The sequence below is a fragment of the Schistocerca piceifrons genome, chromosome X, assembly GCF_021461385.2.
Source record: "Schistocerca piceifrons isolate TAMUIC-IGC-003096 chromosome X, iqSchPice1.1, whole genome shotgun sequence".
Taxonomy (NCBI): Eukaryota; Metazoa; Arthropoda; class Insecta; order Orthoptera; family Acrididae; genus Schistocerca; species Schistocerca piceifrons.
This window is the reverse complement of record NC_060149.1, coordinates 145,524,890-145,543,345: the sequence shown is the minus strand read 5'-3', so window position 1 is coordinate 145,543,345 and position 18,456 is coordinate 145,524,890. Positions and strand designations below refer to the sequence as shown.

The 18,456-nt window shown below is 49.4% G+C and overlaps 1 pseudogene; it reads right to left on the bottom strand.

Moving 5' to 3' along the window:
- Nucleotides 1–367: 367 nt before the first annotated feature.
- On the bottom strand, nt 368–484 carry LOC124723337 (annotated as a pseudogene).
- Between the last annotated feature and the right edge of the window lie 17,972 nt (nt 485–18,456).

The window sequence follows — 18,456 nt, the reverse complement described above, 5'->3', positions numbered from 1 at the left end:
CACAGAACTATTCAATTCCCTATGACAACACCTTCCTCTAGTCCAAGTCCCCTGAGAATATTTAGCGAGAAATTTCCATGCATGATTCATTATCCGGCTTGTCCGAAAGTTTATCTACATCTACACTATCTGATCAAAATTATCCGAACATCTATTAAACTCCTCCCGAACAGGCCATGAAGGCCCAACGGTTCCGACCGGCCACCATGTCATTCTTAGGGCATAGGCGTCACTGGATACGGATATGGAGGGGCATGTGGTGAGCACACCGCTCTCCCGGCCGTATATCAGATTCCAAGACCGGAGCCGCTACTTCTCAATCAAGTAGTTCCTCAGTTTGCCTCATAAGGGCTGAGTGCATCCCGCTTACCAACAGCGCTCGGCAGATCGGATGGTCACCATCTAAGTGCTAGCCCAGCCCGACAGTGCTTAACGTCGGTGATCTGACGGGAACCGGTGTTACCACTGCGGCAAGGCCGTTGGCGAATACATATTAGTGGGCATTAATGTGAAGTGTGGTCTGCTTTCGCCTTTTTCACGGCTTGAACACTGCTGGGAACACTTTCAATGAGATGTCCGAATGTCTGTGGTGGAATGCCAGCCTAATAGTCCTTAACAGCCCAAACCAAAGAAGGTAGTGATGTTGGACTGTAGGGTCTGGAGCGAGATCGTCGTTTTAACACATCCCGAAGGTGTTACATTGGGTTCAGATCAGGATTCTGGGCAAGGATGACCAATTCAGGAATGTTATAATCCACATACCATCGCCTTTCTCAAGCGCAATAAAGGGACCACGGCCTAACCCATACGGTAACACCACATCCTCTGTATTTCTCTGTTGGTACTACACATGACGCCATTAACGCTCTCGAGTCATTCGCTAAACTCAAACCCTTCGATTAGATTACCACAAGGTATACACTCCTGGAAATGGAAAAAAGAACACATTGACACCGGTGTGTCAGACCCACCATACTTGCTCCGGACACTGCGAGAGGGCTGTACAAGCAATGATCACACGCACGGCACAGCGGACACACCAGGAACCGCGGTGTTGGCCGTCGAATGGCGCTAGCTGCGCAGCATTTGTGCACCGCCGCCGTCAGTGTCAGCCAGTTTGCCGTGGCATACGGAGCTCCATCGCAGTCTTTAACACTGGTAGCATGCCGCGACAGCGTGGACGTGAACCGTATGTGCAGTTGACGGACTTTGAGCGAGGGCGTATAGTGGGCATGCGGGAGGCCGGGTGGACGTACCGCCGAATTGCTCAACACGTGGGGCGTGAGGTCTCCACAGTACATCGATGTTGTCGCCAGTGGTCGGCGGAAGGTGCACGTGCCCGTCGACCTGGGACCGGACCGCAGCGACGCACGGATGCACGCCAAGACCGTAGGATCCTACGCAGTGCCGTAGGGGACCGCACCGCCACTTCCCAGCAAATTAGGGACACTGTTGCTCCTGGAGTATCGGCGAGGACCATTCGCAACCGTCTCCATGAAGCTGGGCTACGGTCCCGCACACCGTTAGGCCGTCTTCCGCTCACGCCCCAACATCGTGCAGCCCGCCTGCAGTGGTGTCGCAACAGGCGTGAATGGAGGGACGAATGGAGACGTGTCGTCTTCAGCGATGAGAGTCGCTTCTGCCTTGGTGCCAATGATGGTCGTATGCGTGTTTGGCGCCGTGCAGGTGAGCGCCACAATCAGGACTGCATACGACCGAGGCACACAGGGCCAACACCCGGCATCATGGTGTGGGGAGCGATCTCCTACACTGGCCGTACACCACTGGTGATCGTCGAGGGGACACTGAATAGTGCACGGTACATCCAAACCGTCATCGAACCCATCGTTCTACCATTCCTAGACCGGCAAGGGAACTTGCTGTTCCAACAGGACATGCACGTCCGCATGTATCCCGTGCCACCCAACGTGCTCTAGAAGGTGTAGGTCAACTACCCTGGCCAGCAAGATCTCCGGATCTGTCCCCCATTGAGCATGTTTGGGACTGGATGAAGCGTCGTCTCACGCGGTCTGCACGTCCAGCACGAACGCTGGTCCAACTGAGGCGCCAGGTGGAAATGGCATGGCAAGCCGTTCCACAGGACTACATCCAGCATCTCTACGATCGTCTCCATGGGAGAATAGCAGCCTGCATTGCTGCGAAAGGTGGATATACACTGTACTAGTGCCGACATTGTGCATGCTCTGTTGCCTGTGTCTATGTGCCTGTGGTTCTGTCAGTGTGATCATGTGATGTATCTGACCCCAGGAATGTGTCAATAAAGTTTCCCCTTCCTGGGACAATGAATTCACGGTGTTCTTATTTCAATTTCCAGGAGTGTAGCTCCAAACCATTCGTTTCCAGTCATCCACTGTCCGGTAGCGTCGTTCTTTACATGACCTAAAGTATTGTTTAGCACTGACTACAGCGATGTATAGTTTACGAGTAGCTGCTCGATCATTGCACCCCATTCCTTTTAACTCCCTACGCACAGGCCCTGTGCTAGCTGGATTGCTGGTAGCACCTTGGAACTCACGACTGATTCCTTCCGCCGATCTCGTGACGTTTTTTACAACCGCGCTTGGCAACGCTCGACCGTCTCTGTCTGCCAGTACACGTGGTCTGCCTGGTTTTGGTTCAGCTGTGGCTGTTCCCTTGCGTTTCCACTTCACCGTCACGTCACCAGCGGTCAATGTGAGTAGATTCCGTGATGGATTTATTACTCAGTGACATCCAACGACCGGTAAACGTTCCAAGTCATTGAGCTCTCCTGACCTACCCATTCTGCTGTTACTGTTTCTCTACTGCGGTCATAATACTCCCCGCCTTTCGTGACATCTGATGCTCGGCTCCACATTACATTGGGATGTCTGGATACTTTTGATCAAATCGTGTCTGTAAGCCACTTTATGGCGTGTTATGGAGGGTACTCCGTGTATCATTATGATATACTCCCTTACACCGTAGAAAGTAGAATAGTGCATGGGAAAAATAACTGTCGGTCACGTAAATAAAACCACAGCCCAGGTTTCACTTCTTTTCCATTAGTAGGTTACCGGTTGCCGTGCGTTGATCATCATCAAGACCTCGTCTTAAAATCTTAATGGTAACAAATGTACCGGCCGTGGTGGCCGAGCGGTTCTAGGCGCTTCAGTCCAGAAACTCACTACCGCTACGGTCGCAGGTTCGAATCCTGCCCAGGGCATGGATATGTGTGATGTCCTTAGGTTTAAGTAGTTCTAGGGGACTGATGACCTCGGATATTAAGTCCCATAGTGCTCAGAGCCATTTGAACCATTTTGGCAACAAATGCTGTGTCATGCCGGTGGTAAGAGTCTTTAATTTTCCCAAGTTTGTCTTTGACAGTCGTTTATACTGTCATGCCATTTTATATTTTTATTTTGCTTATGGACCATTAAGATTTTAAGAAGAGCTCTGATGATGATCAACGTACCGATACAGGAAATAGACAAGACGTACATCTAGGACAATTTTTATTTACATTCGATATCGGCTGCTTCTGGTTTCTGTGACTTTATATCAAAATTAATTGACTGTCAGTAAGTTTTCGTAAGACGTTAATCTTTTTTTAACAACTTCATATTCGACATCGATTGTACTATTTATTACAATATCCACTATTGCAGTGTTGACCTTTGGTAATTTTCAAGTGGTGATAGACGTCAAAACACAGCAGTAGTCAAGATTAATAAAATGAATAAAAATGACGTGAGAATCTGTAGCTCTTTCAGCCTTTGTCACACACACAACCGATAGTTCATGAGTCTTCCTCCGACGGTGTAAGTGACAAAGACTGACATGAGCCGTAGAGGGTCACCTCATTTCATCAATGTTGACTATTGTTATGGTTTCATACCTGTAACCACTTGCAAATGTCCTGAAGTTGAAACTGCAATCTACAGCTACATCTACATATTGTAATAAATAGTACAGACTGTGGAGAATATGAAGGCATTAAAAAATTCTCCGAGACTATCATCCTTCACTCAGTCGAAGCTCACGTTTAGATATTCTCGCTGTGGTCATTTCAAGGGAGGTTTGTGTGAGGAAGTAATATGTTCCTTGACTCCTCTTGGAACGTATGATGTTGGAATTTTGACGATATGTGTTTCCACGATGGACAACATTTTTGCTGCAGGAAATGCAACTGGAATTCGATAAGCATCTTCTTAACGCTCTAGTTGTTACTAAACAAACCTGTGACTTTCACTGAATCTCCATCTGGTATGCTATTTCTGCAGGCACTTTTATATGGTCGTTATACGCTACACTGCTCTTGATGCATACTCCTACATACTTTGCGGTTGTGACTATCTCCAGTTATTGTTCTCCATTGTGTAATAGAACAATTAGGGGTGTTTTGAATATTTAAGCGCAATTCGCTACATTGTTTATTTTGTGTAAGCGGTATTGAGCAGCTTATACATCTAAATCGATACTCTGCAAGCCATGCTGTAACTGTTCTGTTTTACCTTCGACATTAGACACGGTGCGTTGATATTAGTCAACAATGCGTTTACACCTCACTGTGTTTGAACGAGGTCGTGCAGTAGGGCTACGAAAAGCTGCATGTTCCTTCTGCAATATTACAGAAAAACTTGACAGTAATGTAGCCACTGTACAAGATTGCTGGCAGCGGTGATCACGAGAATGTACGGTCGCAAAGAGGACTGGGTTTCGGACGGCCATGTGACACTGCCGAGAGGAAAGACCATCGTGTTCGGCTTACGGCTCTGGCACATCGCACTGCACTTGCTGCAGCAATTTAAGCAGCTGTTGGCACCACAGTGACACAAAGATCGGTTACTTCAAGGATAGCTCCGAGCCAGACACACTGTAGCGTGCTTTCCACTGATGCCAAACCACCGCCAACTGAGACATCAGTGGTCTCAAACGAGACCTCATTAGAGAGAAGAGCGGTAATCCATTGTGTTTTCCGATGGAAGGTGGTTCTGTTCAAATGGTTCAAATGGCTCTGAGAACTATGGGACTCAACATCTGAGGTCATCAGTACCCTAGAACTTAGAACTACAGAAACCTAACTAACCTAAGAACAGCACACACACCCATGCGCGAGGCAGGATTCGAACCTGCGACCGTAGTGGTCGCGCGGTTCCAGACTGTAGCGCCTAGAACTGCTCGGCCACACCGGCCGGCGCTGGTTCTGTCTCTGTGCCAGTGATGGCCGTGTGTTGGCTAGAAGAAGGCCGATTGACAGCCCGAAGTGCTACACACACCCCGTGACTACACCTGGAGTCGTAGTCTGGGTTGCGATTTCGTATGACAGCATGAACACTCTCGTGGCTATCCCATGCACCCTGACTGCAAATTTGTGCGTATGGAAAATGGAAATAAGCGTTTGGCGTCATTGGTCGGGAGGCCGCTTACGGGGCAGGTCCGGTCGCCTTGGTGCAGGTCTTATTACATTCGACGCCACATTTGGCGACCTGCGCGCCAGATGGGGATGAAATGATGATGAAGACAACACAATGCCCAGTGCCTGAGCAGAGAAAATCCCCGACCCAGTCGTGAATCTAACCCGGGCCCGTAGGACAGCAATCTGTCACGCTGACCACTCAGCTATTGGGGCGGACTGCGTCAGTCTGGTGATTCGACCTGTTGTGCTGTCATTCACGAACAGCATTCCAGCGGTATTTTCCAACAGTATAACGCTCGCCCACATACCGCTGTTGTAGCCCAACATGCTCTACAGAGTGTCGATAAGTTACTTGGCCTGCTCCACCACGGACGACAACTCCAACGTCATAAACAAACAGCATTAACCGTCCTTATATTGTCCGACCACAGACTGGAGGTCTGTTGTGTTTTCTGATGAAAGCTGGTTCTGCCTCGGTGCCAGTAATGGCCGTGTGTTGTTTAGGAGGAGACCCCGCTACCAACCAATCTGTCTGTGTGCTAGACACACTGTAACTTCACCTGGAGTTGTGGTCTGGGGTGCGGTTTCGTATGATAACCGAAGCACTCTCGTGATTATCCCACCCACCCTGACTGCAGAGCTGTACGTCGATCCGGTGATTCGACCTCCTGGGCCATCATCCGTGAACAGTATTCCAGAGATTTTCTAACAAGATACTGCTCTCACACATATCGCTTTTGTACCGCAGCATGCTGTACAGAGTGTTGACACGTTGCCCTGGCCTCCTCGATCACCAGATCTGTCTCAAATCGAGCTCATGTAATCCACAAACAGCACTAACTATCCCTGTACTGAGCGACCAAATGCAACAGGCGTGCAACTCCATCCCGACACCTGTACAACACATGCATGCACGTTTACATGCTTGCATCCAACATTCTGGCAATTACACTGTTTATTAATGTACTAGTATTTCCCCTTTACAGTGGTTTATTTCGTGCTCACATTAACCTGTGATCTTGCAATGTCAATTGCTTACATATGTCACCTAGGCAAATGAATTCCCGAAATTTCATTACACTACATTATTTAATTATTGGTGTTCCAGTTTTTTTTCCGTTCGTTTATGTTGTCCGATTTTTACCGGAAAGTACTCTCGAAATTTCGCTAGTAAACCTCTCCGTGATGTACAATGCCTGTCTTGTAGCGTCTGCCACTGAAATCTGTTGAGCATCTCTGTAAAGCTCTTACGTGGACTAAACGATGCCGTGGCCAAACGCACAGCTCTTCCTTGAGTCTCTAATAATGGTTTGAAACTGCGTAATGCAATACACAGCTTTATTTAATTTTATTTTAACAGTAAAATTGTATCAGAATCTTTGAAACACGCTGTGAAATATGTCTTTTGTGACCAGAAGATGGTGAGATTTTGAGCGATAGAGCAGTAGCCACAAAAAGAAAAAAAAAAAAGTATGGCTTATGTTGGGGGACGACTGATAGTCTTCCTGCATTTTGTTACACTCTTCTAGTGTTGCGACATTCCTACATACGAAAATATCGTTTGCGAACAGCTTCAGGGAGCTGTTGACTTTTCCCACCGGATCACATATATGTATCGTGAGCAGTGACCGCCCTGTAACACTCCCTAGGAGCACTTTCTAAATTACGAGGGCGTGCTGAAAAGTAATGCTTCCAAATATTTTTATGAGAACTCACGGCTTTTTAAATAAAGCAAACATTAATTTGACATTCTTCATCTTTATTCTTCATATCTACATATTTGCATCCCTTTGCCGCTAGAGGGCTCCGAATTGTAGGGTGTAACATAGTAGTGTGTAACGTAACTATGTCGGTGCGTTACAAATAGCGTGCTGTAATCGAGTTTCAAATTGGGGGATTTCATCCACACATGGAGCACCCTTTCCTTCGGCATGACAACACCAGATCATGCACGAGCGCTGCGAGATCTGCAACAGTCCGACGCCTTGGGTTCTGTCATCGATCATCCTCCATACAGTCCCGACTTGGCCCCATCATATTTTCATCTGTTTGCAAAACCTAAAGAACACCTACGAAGACTTCACTTTGATAGTGAAGAAACGGTGCAAGCAGAGGTGAGGTTGTGGCTCCGTCAACAACGTCAGACATTCTATAATAACGGTGTCAACAAGCTGGTCTCTCGTTGGGAGAAATGTGTTCGCCGCCAGAGTGGCAATATTGAGAAATAGATATGTAGAAATGAAGAATAAAGATGTAGAAGGTTAATAACGTTAGTTTTATTTAAAAAGCATTAAGAGTTTTCACATTATCGTTAAAGAGTTGACACAGAAGAAGCATCGGTATATTTAAATTTTGTTTGTTCTGAGAACAGGCTATCTTCGTGAGCAGCCTCAGGACCTCCTAGCGTATAGAATTCAACATGTCATTCTTCATGGAGTGAATTTTTTATGTTACTCGTGTTTCCTGTAATTTAAATTTCCATTATTTCACTGGAGGCTAATCTCTCCCTTCTTCAGTAGTTTACAAGAAACCTTTCTTTGCTTAAAACATATAGGTATGCAGATACCGTTAGGGAGACATTTTATGCTCTATTGATCAACGACCACAGAAGATTTCGGAACGGCTGTGGTGCAACGGGGCAACGAAATCATACGGTCTGGTGGCCGTAAGTAGCTGTCAGATGTAAATTACGGCACAGGAAAGTGATCCGACGTGGACTAAGCTCACGCCTGCGCGGTCAATGTAATTTGTTCCCCAGCCGCTTTTTGAGCCCGTCTCATTGGAGGGAGGGCACGGTGCCGAAACCGCCCACACGCCGGCCAGACAATACACGAGGTGCCAAACCAGTTTGTAGTCCGGAATCTTTCAAGTTTCGAAATCCCGCAATGCAGCGATCTTTGCGAGTGGCCCTGAACTCTCTATGTTGTTTACCTTCAGTTCGCTACTTGCCCAACAGAAATCCAATAACGCACGCACTCGTGCACACAGCCACCTAAATACGTACACGCACACACGCTTCCCTAGTTGTAACTGCTGTGTGGTGACGATTTGTCATCGAAACGGTATCGGCAATGGAACTCTTGTCTAAAATTTTTATTTCAGTGCGAGGGCTTACAAAACGTCTACGAGTGGACTATAATCGTACTTCCCAACAGGTGGAGAGAAGCTTGATGTTGAAACTCTGCCACATCATACATGCTGGAAATTTGGGTCGTCGTTCGAAACGCTTTCAAGGAGCTTGTGAGAAAATTTTACTGCTTCATTTAATCGCTCACTAATATGGGCATTAATTATACTTTAGGTTAATATGGCGCAGCTTCTAAGTTGTATTCCTCTGTCTGTTTCGTAATATAAATTGCCGTAAATCAGTAATTATACGTGATGTATAATAAAGAAAAAATAAATCACCATGAGTTGGACTTCTGCAGAGACGCAGTAAATGATCAATTAACTGCAGCAATAGAAAGCAATTTAAAAAAAAACAAGAGTTTTAATAATGCTCCGAAAAAAGCAGAACTCAGTCCGCGAACAGCGACACAGGCGTAGGTAATTGATGTCGTGCCTTCGCTGTTTGACGCGGCGTGGGAAAGGGATTGTTCCAGTTAACGGCTACTGGAGACGAGGGGTGCTAACTGTTTCTTGGCTATTCATAATTGAATCAATGCGAAAATTCAGAGACAGGGAGGTGAGTACTAGTTACATGTGATCTTACTTACGTCAGCTTCATTATTAAAGATATTATCAAACGTAAAGCAGTAAAGCACTCGATAGTGCGAAGGCTACTTTTAGTGCTACAGCGCCTTGTTAGGTTTAGTGCTGTCGGATGTAATGTTCTTTCGCTTTCCTTCGATGTATGAATTTCTAGTGTAGCATGGAACAATTTACAGGAATGAGGTTTCTCACATACGCGAAACAACACTTGAGTTATGTGTTGGGAATGGCCAATAAAATATGACAGGTAGTGACTTGTTTATTTGATACCTGTGTATGTGGAAGAGACCTCTCCCGCCGGAGGTTCGAGTCCTCCCTAGGGGTCCGCAGCTCGTGGTCGTGCGGTAGCGTTCTCGCTTCCCACGCCCGGATTCCGGGTTCGATTCCCGGCGGGGTCAGGGATTTTCTCTGCCTCGTGATGGCTGGGTGATGTGTGATGTCCTTAGGTTAGTTAGGTTTAAGTAGTTCTAAGTTCTAGGGGACTGATGACCATAGCTGTTGAGTCCCATAGTGCTCAGAGCCATTTGAACCATCCTCCCTAGGGCATGGGTGTATGTGTTGTTCCTAGCATAAGTTAGTTTAGTTTAGTTTAAGTAGTGTGTAAGCCTAGGGACCGATGACCTCAGTATTTTGGTCCATTAGGAGTTCACACATACTTGAACGTTTTGAGGAAGAGACCAACCAAAGAAACACGTTAAAATCTGTGTGGTACACAACTGGGGGAAATGTAATCACTAGTATCAAATAAGAGCTGGTTATAGGATTATATATGTGGTGTGCGTACTGTAAGACCTTCAGTACACACACCATCAGATTATTTGACTTGTCGCTCTAACGAAGTAGGCGTCAGCAATATGTCTCGTGGTCTTATCGTGGCGTTTTTATCTTCTGCCGTTAGGTCAGACGATAGAAATGCCACTTGCACGCTTAGAGTAGCAGATTGACTGTGACCAACTTTAAACAGAACTTGATTAATTTTCACACATTTATTAAAATAATAAAAAGCATAGAAATTACTTAACTTGATTCGGGATACTGTTTACAGTTGACAATCTGAAGTTCCTTTGGTCTTGGTACGTTAATCTTATTCTCACATATCTCTGATACTTGACAAAGTGTCTATTCATTTATCTTCATGGCTATGTACAGGAATATGATAACCTTATTAGGTTTTTTTTTTTTTTTTCCTTTTTTTTTTTTTTCCTTTATTGAATTTCAATTCCCCCCGAAGGGGGCGGGCTGGCAGCAGCTTAGGACGCCGCTCTGCAGCCTACAGGTTTTCTGACAAAGAGCAGGAGAATAAATAATAATAAAAAACAGGCGATAAAATCGGGGACTCATTGAGTAACAAGGTGAAAAGAAAATGGGGAAATGAAAACAAACAACAGAGGGATGATGAAGCGAATAAAAGTACATACGGAGCAGACAGGGGAAACAATAGACAATTAAAAAAAAAAAAAAACACGGCGACAGTCTGGATTCTGTTCGCAAAGTATATAAAACGCACACCCAGCGACAGCATGGTTTCTGTTCGCAACACAACACTGAATAGTCACTAGAACACAGCACGAAAAAGTCGGCAAAGGTGACACCACAGTCGAGAGCAGGTGGGGGGAAACTGAACAGGAGATGGGAAAACAAAAAGGGGGGGAAAGGAGAGTAAAAGCGAAGGGGGGGGGGAACCGGGAAAGGAGCTGATGGAGGATGAGGACCCATAAGAGGGGTGGGGGGCAGACGCGACAGGGATGGGGGTAGGCAGAGGAGGGGAATACAAAAGGACTGGGGGGGAGAAGGGAGGTAGGGAGAGGTGTAGTGGGGAGGAAACAGGACGGAAGGGGGGGGAAGAGGGAGCCCAGGGAAAGGACAGAGGAAAGGAGGGGGAGGGAGGCTCAGAGTTGATAGGAAGGATAAATGGAGGGAGAGAGGGCATCATCCGGGAGGGGGAGTTGACGGAAGCCACCTTGGGAAAGGAGATGGAGGGTGTAGAGATGGAGGGTAGGGGGGACACAACGGTGAAGACGGGGCAGGGGGCGAGGATGGGAGAGGAGAGGAGCAACCAGGGGGTGAGGGGGTTCAAGACGGCGGGAGGTGTAGAGGATGCGGATATGTTCGAGGAAGAGGAGCAGATGGGGGAAAGGAATGAGATCATAGAGGAGCCGCGTGGGGGACGGGAGGCGGATACGGAAGGCGAGGCGGAGTGCATGACGCTCAAGGATCTGGAGGGACTGATAGAATTTGGGGGGGGCAGATATCCAGGCAGGGTTGGCATAACAGAGGATGGGACGGATTAAGGATTTGTAGGTGTGGAGGATGGTAGAGGGGTGCAACCCCCATGTCCGGCCAGAGAGGAGTTTGAGGAGGCGGAGGCGGTTGTGGGCTTTGGATTGGATGGATCGGAGATGAGGGGTCCAGGTGAGGTGACGGTCAATGGTGAGGCCAAGGTAGGTGAGGGTGGGGGTGAGACGGACAGGACGTGCGCAGACAGTAAGGGAGAAATCCAGGAGCCGGAAGGAGCGAGTGGTACGACCTACGATGATTGCCTGGGTCTTGGAAGGATTGAGTTTCAGGAGCCATTGGTTACACCATGCAGCAAAAAGGTCAAGGTGATTCTGGAGAAGGCGTTGGGACCGTTGGAGGGTAGGAGCGAGGGCGAGGAATGCGGTGTCATCAGCATATTGCAAGAGGTGCACTGGAGGGGGGGGTTGGGGCATATCTGCTGTGTACAGGAGGTAGAGGAGAGGGGAGAGGACAGAGCCCTGGGGCACACCGGCAGAGGGGTAGAAGGTGCGGGAATTGGCATGATGGATGGTAACGTAGGAGGGGCGGCGGGAGAGGAAGGAGGCCACCAGACGGATGTAGTTGATAGGAAGGGCGTAGGTTTGGAGTTTAAACAGGAGACCGGGATGCCAGACACGGTCGTAGGCCTTTTCAAGGTCAAGTGAGACAAAAATGGCGGAGCGACGGGAGTTAAGCTGGAGGGAGAGGAGATGAGTGAGGCGGAGGAGTTGGTCATCAGCAGAGAAGGAAGGTCGAAAGCCACATTGGGTGTTGGGGAGGAGGTGGTTTTGGCGGAGGTGGAGATGGATGCGCCGGGAAAGGATGGATTCCAAGAGCTTGCTGAACACCGACGTGAGACAGATAGGACGATAGGAAGAGGCATCAGATGGAGGCTTATTTGGTTTGGAGAACATCAGGATACGGGAGGTTTTCCACAGGTCGGGATAGAAGCCAGTGGCAAGGATGACATTGTATAGGGCGGCAAGGAGGGAAAGGAAGGAGGGAGGGCAGTGTTTGAGGTGGCGGTAGGTAACGCAGTCGTGGCCGGGAGCAGTGTTGCGTTTAGTGCGGAGTGTGAGGCTGATGTCCTGTGTAGTGATGGGAGTGTTAAGTGCAGATGGTGGAGTGTGGCCCAAGTACTGGAAGCTAGGAGCAAGGGGAGGAACAGAGGTATTCGTACGGTCCATGACATCAGGGAAGAGGGAATAATCAAAGTGGGGATCATCTGGGATGGAAAAAACATCAGAGAGGTGGGAGGCAAAGTGGTTGGCCTTACTGAGGTTGTCAGGAAAGGGACGGTCATTAAGGAGGAGAGGGTACTGGGGGGTGGGGCGGTTCCCAGTAAGGCGGTGGAAAGCAGACCAATACTTGGAAGAGTTGATGGGGAGCGTGGTGTTGAGGTGGGTACATGTCTGGCGCCAGGCTCGGCGTTTCTTCGCAACAAGCAGGTTGCGGATGTGTCGCTGTAATTGCCGGTGGCGGGTAAGTGTATCCCGGTCACGAGTGCGGAGAAAAGAGCGGTAGAGGCGGCGGGACTCCCGAAGGAGAAGGACGGCCTGTGGAGGCAGGGCGGGGCGGTGAGGGTGGACGGCTTTGGTGGGGATATGGGTGGCGACGGCGTCAGACAAGGTCTGGTGCAGGAAGGCAGCAGTGCGAGAGATGTCATCAGGAGACTGGAGGGTAAGGTCGTGGCTGTCAACCTGGGTGTGAATGGAATCCCGGTAGGCATCCCAGTTGGCACGGGAGTAATCATGGACAAGTTTAGGAGGGACATCAGGGCGAGGAGCGTGGCGGGGATGGCGACCGTTAGAGATAGTGAGGAGGACAGGAGCATGGTCACTGCCAATGAGGTCAAGGACATCCGCGGTGATGCACCCAAGGAGGTTGGGAGAGGCAAGGACGACATCAGGAGTGGTGTTGGATTCAGGCCGGGTGTGCTGGGGCAGGGGAACCAGGTCTCCCTGGAGAGTGGTGAGAAACTGATGCCACCGCCGGAGGTCGGCAGGATCGCGGCTGTGGATATTGAGGTCGGCGGCAATCACGTAGGTGGAGAAGGTGCGGTCAATGTGGGCCAGGAAATCATACGGGATGGGGGTGCGAGGGCGGACATAAATGGTGGCACAGGTGATGGTAAGGGCGGGGAAGAAGAGGCTGAGGGTGAGATGCTCGGCAGGATTGTTAAGGAGAGGTTGGGGTCGGACAGGGAGGTGCTTGAGGTGGCCTATAGCAACTCCGCCACGTGCCAGAGGGTACGGGTTATCGGTACGATGTAGGGTGTAAGGGGCAGTGGAAACGGAGATACGGGGCTGAAGGAAGGTTTCATTGAGGACGAAGGCATCCACGCGGTGCTGACGTAGGGTGTGGAGGAAGAGGAGTTTGTGGGTGGGCAGGGAGCGAATGTTGTGGTACAGGATACGGTACGGTTGTTGTACCATGGGAGTGGAGAGTTAGACGAGGGTGGTGAGGGGGGTGAAGGTGAAGTGGGCCTGGTTGTGGGAGTAAGTGGCATAGGTGGTAAGATGGAAGATGGAACGGGCAGCGAGGGCGATTTGGGAAAGAGTGTGGGAGCGCTGGAAGGGGTGGATGTTTTGGAGCACAATGGTGGTGAAACGGATGATGTCCTCAGCAGTAGGGGGAGGGCGGAGCGAGTTGTTGGGGTGGATGGGGTCATCAACAGGACGGACAGGGACGGTGAGCTCAGGGGTTACTGGTGGAGGTTTCGCTTTACACTTCGAGGAGTAGGTAGGATGTGGTTCATTACAAGTGTTGCAGGAGGGGGGAGAGGTGAGGTTGGGGCAATGCTTGAGGAAGTGGGAGGCCTTGCAGTGGGGACAAGTAGGGGGGTTCTTGCAGGCACAGGTAACGTGGTCATTGTAGGTTAGACAGCGTTGGCAGCGGTAGGATTGGACAGGGGAACGGGAGGGGTCCACCTTATGGCGCTGATTGTAGATGAGGGCTCCCTCGGTGAGGAGGCGGTCAATGGAGGAGGAGGATTCAGTGAATATCCGCATGAGAAAAGTCGGCCCGGCATCATTGAAGATGCGACGGGCCGAGCGGATTTCGATGTCGGGCCGGGAGGTGAGTTCCGCCAACACCTCAGCCTCCGTGATCACGGGGCTAAGCTTCGTGATCACAGCGGTGAAGGTCGGCGGACGTCGGGGAGGTTGAGGCTGACGGGGAGAGGACGGGGTGTGGTAGGGGGTGAGGGTTGCACGTTGGCCAAATTGGATACGAGGGATGCGGGAGAGGAGGTCGGTGTGGAAGGAAGCATTGGGGGATTTTATGAGGACCGAGTCCTTGCGAGGAATCAGTTGGGAGATGGGAGCATTGGGGCAGTATTTCCGGATGGCGAGAGTGAGGGAGCGGGCATCAAGGAATTGAGGGTCAGGATTGGAGAGGACAAAGGTGTGGGTGGCAGGCGTGGTGGGGGTGGGGGTCGGGGCCGCGTCCATGGGAGTGGGTGGGTCACGGGGATTGGGGGTTTTTTTGGAGGAGACTTCGGGGGAAGGGTCAGCATTCGGGCGCTTGGAAGGTTTCGTGGACACCACTGGGTGGGGAGGGGGCAGGGGGACGGGTTGCAGGGGGAGATGGCGGGGGGCAGGACCACCCTGAGCAGCGGAAGAAGCAGACGGTGGGGGCGTGGGTGTCACTGAGACTGTGGAACGTCGAGCAGAGATCCGTGCTGGCTTGGAGCCTGTCGGAGGCGGTGCGGGGAGCGGCGGAAAGTCAGTAGCTGTCGATGGGGCGACAGTGATAGGGGAAGAGGAGTTGGGGGTGGGTACAGCCGAAAGTGGCGCAGGGGTGGGGTGGACAGGGAGAGAAGGAAGGACGGGAAGTGGGGTGGAGGATGAGCTCCATGTGATGGTGGTTGGAGCAGCGGAGGGAGAGGTGAAAATGATAGTGGTAGTGGTGGTGGGTTGGGACATGGTGGCGGCGCGCGAGAAGGGCGGCGGCGGCGGCGACCAGACGGCGGCGGCGGCGACCAGACGGCGGCGGCGGCGACCAGGCGGCGGCGGCGGCGGCGGCGGCGGCGGCAGGCGGCGAGCACCGGCAGGCGGCGACCAGGCGGCGGCGGCGACCAAACGGCGGCGGCGGTGAGGACCGGCAGGCGGCAACCAAACGACGGCGGCGGCGGCGGCGGCGGCGACGGCGGCGGCGGCGGCGGCGGCGGCGGCGAGCACCGGCAGGCGGCGACCAGGCGGCGGCGGCGGCGAGCAGTACTGACGACGAGCAGACGGCAAGGCAAGGGTGGGGATCTTCCACGTCGAGGGTGCACCCTGAGAGTAGCCCAGGCAGTGAAACTCTTCGACGAAGAAGTGAGGGAATCCAACCCTCGAATACGACCTTATTAGGCGCAGACTGAAACTTGACTACAAACTAATGCAGACTCGTACAGACTGACTAATCGGAGGTCTGTACACTCGTTATAATACCTCGCGCGTTCAGGTATCACTGCGCGAGTGTGATCCACGAGGAGAAAAGGTTCTACGTTAGCAGCAATCTCATTGGCTGCATTACATATTAATACGCGGATCGGCGGAAGCAGAATTTGGTCCGTCTCTAAGACAGCGCCATCTCGTAGTGCGGAGACGGACGAGCGCTGCGCCTGCGCTGTTGTGCTTAGCGGGGCGCGCTCTAGTGGGAAAGTTGTGTACGCGCTGACTACGCGGAACTATGTACACAACACTATATAAGTAGAGAAGGCAAATACTAATTGTTTTTTTTTTTTTCTTCTGATGAACAGAGAATATCATCCAAAAATTACTGTGTGTATATTTGTTCCAAATGCTTTATATTCAGTCCGCGACATAGTGAACCTATCTGGTGATCATTCGTGATTATCAACAAAAATCTTAATTATAATGGTTCCCTAGACCAACTATGGGGAAGCCTTAGAGTTCTGTTCTGCATCTGTCCCTTTCCCGCTATTAAGAAAGACAAGTGATTCAATTATTTCTAAACGGCGCAAGTGCCACTGCGAAAGGCGTGCCATCTAGTATAGACGATCTAGCAAATAGGTTAGAAGATAACATTAGCTCGTGCATACGATTCTGACGTGAAAGTCTAGTGGAAGCGAAATTTTTGCCAGAAGGTGATCAAATAACCAAGGGAGTCAAAAGTTTTAAATTCTCGGGATCGAAGATAGATGAAAATCTCTCTTACATGTATCACCTTCGCAGTCTTATTACTAGAATGATCTCCGCTATCTCTGACACTGAAACGTGGAAGGTCATTTACATACTTTCACTCTGCTATAGCATATAGATTCAGATTTTGTGGCAACTCTATGCAGCCACAAACAGTTTTCTTAGCCCAGATTACAGCAGTCAAAGGTCTGTAGTGTCAGTTCGCGAACTTCATGCAGCCCTTTCTTCAGACGCCTCGGGGCTGTAACTGTACTATCATCGTACACGTACCCCGTCATGGAATTCATGTTTAGTGCTATGAGCTCATTCAAAAATTAGTGACACATTCACTCAGTAAATACTAGACACAATTTGCACTTGAGTAACTCCACTTTAATAACTGTTCAGAAAGGTGTTCTTTATTCCATGGGTTTCATTTTCAGAAGACTTCCCGTACCACTGTACAACAGTTCCTCATAGAAGACCAAAGACTTCCTTCTTAACATATGACTTATTATAAATGCTATTATAAATCTTCATCTGTTTTTAATTTTTGTTGTCTACGATGAGATTGTCTTTTCAGCTCTCTGTGAACTACGTAGTGACTCGTTCCAGTATCGAGTACTCTTGGCTGTTATTGTCTCATGAAATGTGAAGATTTAATTCCTATTCGTGGAACACATGTTGCCTCTATTATTCCCGAGAAGTTAGGGCAGTGTTCCACCCGGAATTCGACCTAGATAACTGTTATTTTACGTGGTTCTTAAAAACGTCGAAATATTTCCGTGAAACGTATTTATCCTGTTTTAATTCAGCTTCTTACACATAACATCAAAATAAATAGTAATTCTGCTGGTGATTATACTCCATTTTACTCAAGGAGCAGTTACATTAGATTGTTTTTAGTACTACGTGCTTAGCTGCGATCCATTACAGACAATGTTATGCAGGAATAGCGATGACTTGGTGCCTCTTGCTTCGTCAGCTTCACTCTCATACCAGATTATAGCAACACAGCATTCCAGTATCTTTTCATGAACTACATTTGTCCTAAGCATCCGGTATCATTGTTCCATCACTTACAACCTGTGGTTCTTAATCATGTCTCTCGTTTGTTGAATAAGAACTAACAGAGCGACATGTTGACTTGGTTCAGCGGCTCCATTTAGCAGTGACATACTTGGCGGTTTTCTATAGCTCTCTAAAGCTCTTTTCCTTACGGTGAACGCCGTGCAAAAGATCCTGTGAGTTGTGGCACTAATCCGTTCCTGCGAAGTCACCTTGTAAGTCGCCAATCGATCGCAACTGGGACATGGTGGACCGGCGTTTTCTCCCCCGCCAACCAGTTCCACTAATGCCGGCAGATCGACGAACGAGTCGCTCTACAGCTATGCTCTGGAAATCATTATGAAGCGCATGCCAGAGAAAAAGGAACGCTGAGTTTAACGTGATCTTTAGAGACGGAGCACAAGTCGGATTGTGTCAAGGACGGGGAAGGAAATCGGCCATGCCCTTTCAGAGGAACCATCCCGGCGTTTGCCTGGAGTGATTTAGGGAAATGGCGGAAAAACCTAAATCTGGATGGATGGAAGCGGGTTTGAACCGTCGTCCTCCCGAATGCGAGTCTAGTGGCGTAGTAGAATTTTTTGCTTGCCTCATGTCCCCCATTAGTCTGCACTGATATGGGTCCCATACAATTGAGCAGTATTCAGGCACGAGCCGCACAAGTGTTTTGAACGTAATCTCTTTTGTAGAAAAAACTGCTGTTTCCCAGTAACGTACCAATCGTCGTCTGCCATTTTCTTTACCGACGTATGAGCCTATGAGGTCGCTCCGCTTCATATGTGTACACATGACACTCCCAGATATTTATATGAGTGACTGACTCTAATTCTGACTCATTAGTAGTGTAGTGAAAGTATGAACTGCACAGCTTTGCATTTC